Raw genomic sequence first — 7,130 nt, 5'->3', positions numbered from 1 at the left:
GGTTTTTGTTCATTTATTGCCGTTTTTCACTTTAAAATCGAAATGTACGTATTTTTAAGACGGAAGCGTACACGCCATGACTCTAAAAACGTGAAAACCTGTTTAAGGGACCGTCGGACCATCCTCCTATACCAGAAAATTACCGAAAATCCAAATTTAAACCACCTAAGTACGCTAAAACCACTTTTTTGAAAAAAAATGTTTTGCAAGTTTTCGTGGTGAAGGATTTATTTTTCGACAATAAAACTTTACACGCATTGTCGAACGGGTCCCTTAAATGGTTTACGCTCAAAAAAACACCCAATAGTCGATATTTTTTTTTTATACTACGGCAGGCCACGGTTTTTGTTCATTTATTGCCGTTTTTCACTTTAAAATCGAAATGTACGTATTTTTAAGACGGAAGCGTACACGCCATGACTCTAAAAACGTGAAAACCTGTTTAAGGGACCGTCGGACCATCCTCCTATACCAGAAAATTACCGAAAATCCAAATTTAAACCACCTAAGTACGCTAAAACCACTTTTTTGAAAAAAAATGTTTTGCAAGTTTTCGTGGTGAAGGATTTATTTTTCGACAATAAAACTTTACACGCATTGTCGAACGGGTCCCTTAAATGGTTTACGCTCAAAAAAACACCCAATAGTCGATATTTTTTTTTTATACTACGGCAGGCCACGGTTTTTGTTCATTTATTGCCGTTTTTCACTTTAAAATCGAAATGTACGTATTTTAAGACGGAAGCGTACACGCCATGACTCTAAAAACGTGAAAACCTGTTTAAGGGACCGTCGGACCATCCTCCTATACCAGAAAATTACCGAAAATCCAAATTTAAACCACCTAAGTACGCTAAAACCACTTTTTTGAAAAAAAATGTTTTGCAAGTTTTCGTGGTGAAGGATTTATTTTTCGACAATAAAACTTTACACGCATTGTCGAACGGGTCCCTTAAATGGTTTACGCTCAAAAAAACACCCAATAGTCGATATTTTTTTTTTATACTACGGCAGGCCACGGTTTTTGTTCATTTATTGCCGTTTTTCACTTTAAAATCGAAATGTACGTATTTTTAAGACGGAAGCGTACACGCCATGACTCTAAAAACGTGAAAACCTGTTTAAGGGACCGTCGGACCATCCTCCTATACCAGAAAATTACCGAAAATCCAAATTTAAACCACCTAAGTACGCTAAAACCACTTTTTTGAAAAAAAATGTTTTGCAAGTTTTCGTGGTGAAGGATTTATTTTTCGACAATAAAACTTTACACGCATTGTCGAACGGGTCCCTTAAATGGTTTACGCTCAAAAAAACACCCAATAGTCGATATTTTTTTTTTATACTACGGCAGGCCACGGTTTTTGTTCATTTATTGCCGTTTTTCACTTTAAAATCGAAATGTACGTATTTTTAAGACGGAAGCGTACACGCCATGACTCTAAAAACGTGAAAACCTGTTTAAGGGACCGTCGGACCATCCTCCTATACCAGAAAATTACCGAAAATCCAAATTTAAACCACCTAAGTACGCTAAAACCACTTTTTTGAAAAAAAATGTTTTGCAAGTTTTCGTGGTGAAGGATTTATTTTTCGACAATAAAACTTTACACGCATTGTCGAACGGGTCCCTTAAATGGTTTACGCTCAAAAAAACACCCAATAGTCGATATTTTTTTTTTATACTACGGCAGGCCACGGTTTTTGTTCATTTATTGCCGTTTTTCACTTTAAAATCGAAATGTACGTATTTTTAAGACGGAAGCGTACACGCCATGACTCTAAAAACGTGAAAACCTGTTTAAGGGACCGTCGGACCATCCTCCTATACCAGAAAATTACCGAAAATCCAAATTTAAACCACCTAAGTACGCTAAAACCACTTTTTTGAAAAAAAATGTTTTGCAAGTTTTCGTGGTGAAGGATTTATTTTTCGACAATAAAACTTTACACGCATTGTCGAACGGGTCCCTTAAATGGTTTACGCTCAAAAAAACACCCAATAGTCGATATTTTTTTTTTATACTACGGCAGGCCACGGTTTTTGTTCATTTATTGCCGTTTTTCACTTTAAAATCGAAATGTACGTATTTTTAAGACGGAAGCGTACACGCCATGACTCTAAAAACGTGAAAACCTGTTTAAGGGACCGTCGGACCATCCTCCTATACCAGAAAATTACCGAAAATCCAAATTTAAACCACCTAAGTACGCTAAAACCACTTTTTTGAAAAAAAATGTTTTGCAAGTTTTCGTGGTGAAGGATTTATTTTTCGACACTAAAACTTTACACGCATTGTCGAACGGGTCCCTTAAATGGTTTACGCTCAAAAAAACACCCAATAGTCGATATTTTTTTTTTATACTACGGCAGGCCACGGTTTTTGTTCATTTATTGCCGTTTTTCACTTTAAAATCGAAATGTACGTATTTTTAAGACGGAAGCGTACACGCCATGACTCTAAAAACGTGAAAACCTGTTTAAGGGACCGTCGGACCATCCTCCTATACCAGAAAATTACCGAAAATCCAAATTTAAACCACCTAAGTACGCTAAAACCACTTTTTTGAAAAAAAATGTTTTGCAAGTTTTCGTGGTGAAGGATTTATTTTTCGACACTAAAACTTTACACGCATTGTCGAACGGGTCCCTTAAATGGTTTACGCTCAAAAAAACACCCAATAGTCGATATTTTTTTTTTATACTACGGCAGGCCACGGTTTTTGTTCATTTATTGCCGTTTTTCACTTTAAAATCGAAATGTACGTATTTTTAAGACGGAAGCGTACACGCCATGACTCTAAAAACGTGAAAACCTGTTTAAGGGACCGTCGGACCATCCTCCTATACCAGAAAATTACCGAAAATCCAAATTTAAACCACCTAAGTACGCTAAAACCACTTTTTTGAAAAAAAATGTTTTGCAAGTTTTCGTGGTGAAGGATTTATTTTTCGACACTAAAACTTTACACGCATTGTCGAACGGGTCCCTTAAATGGTTTACGCTCAAAAAAACACCCAATAGTCGATATTTTTTTTTTATACTACGGCAGGCCACGGTTTTTGTTCATTTATTGCCGTTTTTCACTTTAAAATCGAAATGTACGTATTTTTAAGACGGAAGCGTACACGCCATGACTCTAAAAACGTGAAAACCTGTTTAAGGGACCGTCGGACCATCCTCCTATACCAGAAAATTACCGAAAATCCAAATTTAAACCACCTAAGTACGCTAAAACCACTTTTTTGAAAAAAAATGTTTTGCAAGTTTTCGTGGTGAAGGATTTATTTTTCGACAATAAAACTTTACACGCATTGTCGAACGGGTCCCTTAAATGGTTTACGCTCAAAAAAACACCCAATAGTCGATATTTTTTTTTTATACTACGGCAGGCCACGGTTTTTGTTCATTTATTGCCGTTTTTCACTTTAAAATCGAAATGTACGTATTTTTAAGACGGAAGCGTACACGCCATGACTCTAAAAACGTGAAAACCTGTTTAAGGGACCGTCGGACCATCCTCCTATACCAGAAAATTACCGAAAATCCAAATTTAAACCACCTAAGTACGCTAAAACCACTTTTTTGAAAAAAAATGTTTTGCAAGTTTTCGTGGTGAAGGATTTATTTTTCGACAATAAAACTTTACACGCATTGTCGAACGGGTCCCTTAAATGGTTTACGCTCAAAAAAACACCCAATAGTCGATATTTTTTTTTTATACTACGGCAGGCCACGGTTTTTGTTCATTTATTGCCGTTTTTCACTTTAAAATCGAAATGTACGTATTTTAAGACGGAAGCGTACACGCCATGACTCTAAAAACGTGAAAACCTGTTTAAGGGACCGTCGGACCATCCTCCTATACCAGAAAATTACCGAAAATCCAAATTTAAACCACCTAAGTACGCTAAAACCACTTTTTTGAAAAAAAATGTTTTGCAAGTTTTCGTGGTGAAGGATTTATTTTTCGACACTAAAACTTTACACGCATTGTCGAACGGGTCCCTTAAATGGTTTACGCTCAAAAAAACACCCAATAGTCGATATTTTTTTTTTATACTACGGCAGGCCACGGTTTTTGTTCATTTATTGCCGTTTTTCACTTTAAAATCGAAATGTACGTATTTTTAAGACGGAAGCGTACACGCCATGACTCTAAAAACGTGAAAACCTGTTTAAGGGACCGTCGGACCATCCTCCTATACCAGAAAATTACCGAAAATCCAAATTTAAACCACCTAAGTACGCTAAAACCACTTTTTTGAAAAAAAATGTTTTGCAAGTTTTCGTGGTGAAGGATTTATTTTTCGACAATAAAACTTTACACGCATTGTCGAACGGGTCCCTTAAATGGTTTACGCTCAAAAAAACACCCAATAGTCGATATTTTTTTTTTATACTACGGCAGGCCACGGTTTTTGTTCATTTATTGCCGTTTTTCACTTTAAAATCGAAATGTACGTATTTTTAAGACGGAAGCGTACACGCCATGACTCTAAAAACGTGAAAACCTGTTTAAGGGACCGTCGGACCATCCTCCTATACCAGAAAATTACCGAAAATCCAAATTTAAACCACCTAAGTACGCTAAAACCACTTTTTTGAAAAAAAATGTTTTGCAAGTTTTCGTGGTGAAGGATTTATTTTTCGACAATAAAACTTTACACGCATTGTCGAACGGGTCCCTTAAATGGTTTACGCTCAAAAAAACACCCAATAGTCGATATTTTTTTTTTATACTACGGCAGGCCACGGTTTTTGTTCATTTATTGCCGTTTTTCACTTTAAAATCGAAATGTACGTATTTTTAAGACGGAAGCGTACACGCCATGACTCTAAAAACGTGAAAACCTGTTTAAGGGACCGTCGGACCATCCTCCTATACCAGAAAATTACCGAAAATCCAAATTTAAACCACCTAAGTACGCTAAAACCACTTTTTTGAAAAAAAATGTTTTGCAAGTTTTCGTGGTGAAGGATTTATTTTTCGACACTAAAACTTTACACGCATTGTCGAACGGGTCCCTTAAATGGTTTACGCTCAAAAAAACACCCAATAGTCGATATTTTTTTTTTATACTACGGCAGGCCACGGTTTTTGTTCATTTATTGCCGTTTTTCACTTTAAAATCGAAATGTACGTATTTTTAAGACGGAAGCGTACACGCCATGACTCTAAAAACGTGAAAACCTGTTTAAGGGACCGTCGGACCATCCTCCTATACCAGAAAATTACCGAAAATCCAAATTTAAACCACCTAAGTACGCTAAAACCACTTTTTTGAAAAAAAATGTTTTGCAAGTTTTCGTGGTGAAGGATTTATTTTTCGACACTAAAACTTTACACGCATTGTCGAACGGGTCCCTTAAATGGTTTACGCTCAAAAAAACACCCAATAGTCGATATTTTTTTTTTATACTACGGCAGGCCACGGTTTTTGTTCATTTATTGCCGTTTTTCACTTTAAAATCGAAATGTACGTATTTTTAAGACGGAAGCGTACACGCCATGACTCTAAAAACGTGAAAACCTGTTTAAGGGACCGTCGGACCATCCTCCTATACCAGAAAATTACCGAAAATCCAAATTTAAACCACCTAAGTACGCTAAAACCACTTTTTTGAAAAAAAATGTTTTGCAAGTTTTCGTGGTGAAGGATTTATTTTTCGACAATAAAACTTTACACGCATTGTCGAACGGGTCCCTTAAATGGTTTACGCTCAAAAAAACACCCAATAGTCGATATTTTTTTTTTATACTACGGCAGGCCACGGTTTTTGTTCATTTATTGCCGTTTTTCACTTTAAAATCGAAATGTACGTATTTTTAAGACGGAAGCGTACACGCCATGACTCTAAAAACGTGAAAACCTGTTTAAGGGACCGTCGGACCATCCTCCTATACCAGAAAATTACCGAAAATCCAAATTTAAACCACCTAAGTACGCTAAAACCACTTTTTTGAAAAAAAATGTTTTGCAAGTTTTCGTGGTGAAGGATTTATTTTTCGACACTAAAACTTTACACGCATTGTCGAACGGGTCCCTTAAATGGTTTACGCTCAAAAAAACACCCAATAGTCGATATTTTTTTTTTATACTACGGCAGGCCACGGTTTTTGTTCATTTATTGCCGTTTTTCACTTTAAAATCGAAATGTACGTATTTTAAGACGGAAGCGTACACGCCATGACTCTAAAAACGTGAAAACCTGTTTAAGGGACCGTCGGACCATCCTCCTATACCAGAAAATTACCGAAAATCCAAATTTAAACCACCTAAGTACGCTAAAACCACTTTTTTGAAAAAAAATGTTTTGCAAGTTTTCGTGGTGAAGGATTTATTTTTCGACAATAAAACTTTACACGCATTGTCGAACGGGTCCCTTAAATGGTTTACGCTCAAAAAAACACCCAATAGTCGATATTTTTTTTTTATACTACGGCAGGCCACGGTTTTTGTTCATTTATTGCCGTTTTTCACTTTAAAATCGAAATGTACGTATTTTTAAGACGGAAGCGTACACGCCATGACTCTAAAAACGTGAAAACCTGTTTAAGGGACCGTCGGACCATCCTCCTATACCAGAAAATTACCGAAAATCCAAATTTAAACCACCTAAGTACGCTAAAACCACTTTTTTGAAAAAAAATGTTTTGCAAGTTTTCGTGGTGAAGGATTTATTTTTCGACACTAAAACTTTACACGCATTGTCGAACGGGTCCCTTAAATGGTTTACGCTCAAAAAAACACCCAATAGTCGATATTTTTTTTTTATACTACGGCAGGCCACGGTTTTTGTTCATTTATTGCCGTTTTTCACTTTAAAATCGAAATGTACGTATTTTTAAGACGGAAGCGTACACGCCATGACTCTAAAAACGTGAAAACCTGTTTAAGGGACCGTCGGACCATCCTCCTATACCAGAAAATTACCGAAAATCCAAATTTAAACCACCTAAGTACGCTAAAACCACTTTTTTGAAAAAAAATGTTTTGCAAGTTTTCGTGGTGAAGGATTTATTTTTCGACACTAAAACTTTACACGCATTGTCGAACGGGTCCCTTAAATGGTTTACGCTCAAAAAAACACCCAATAGTCGATATTTTTTTTTTATACTACGGC

The sequence above is a fragment of the Rhopalosiphum maidis genome, chromosome 1 (genome assembly GCF_003676215.2).
Source record: "Rhopalosiphum maidis isolate BTI-1 chromosome 1, ASM367621v3, whole genome shotgun sequence".
Classification (NCBI taxonomy): Eukaryota; Metazoa; Arthropoda; class Insecta; order Hemiptera; family Aphididae; genus Rhopalosiphum; species Rhopalosiphum maidis.
This window is presented reverse-complemented; position numbering follows the sequence as displayed.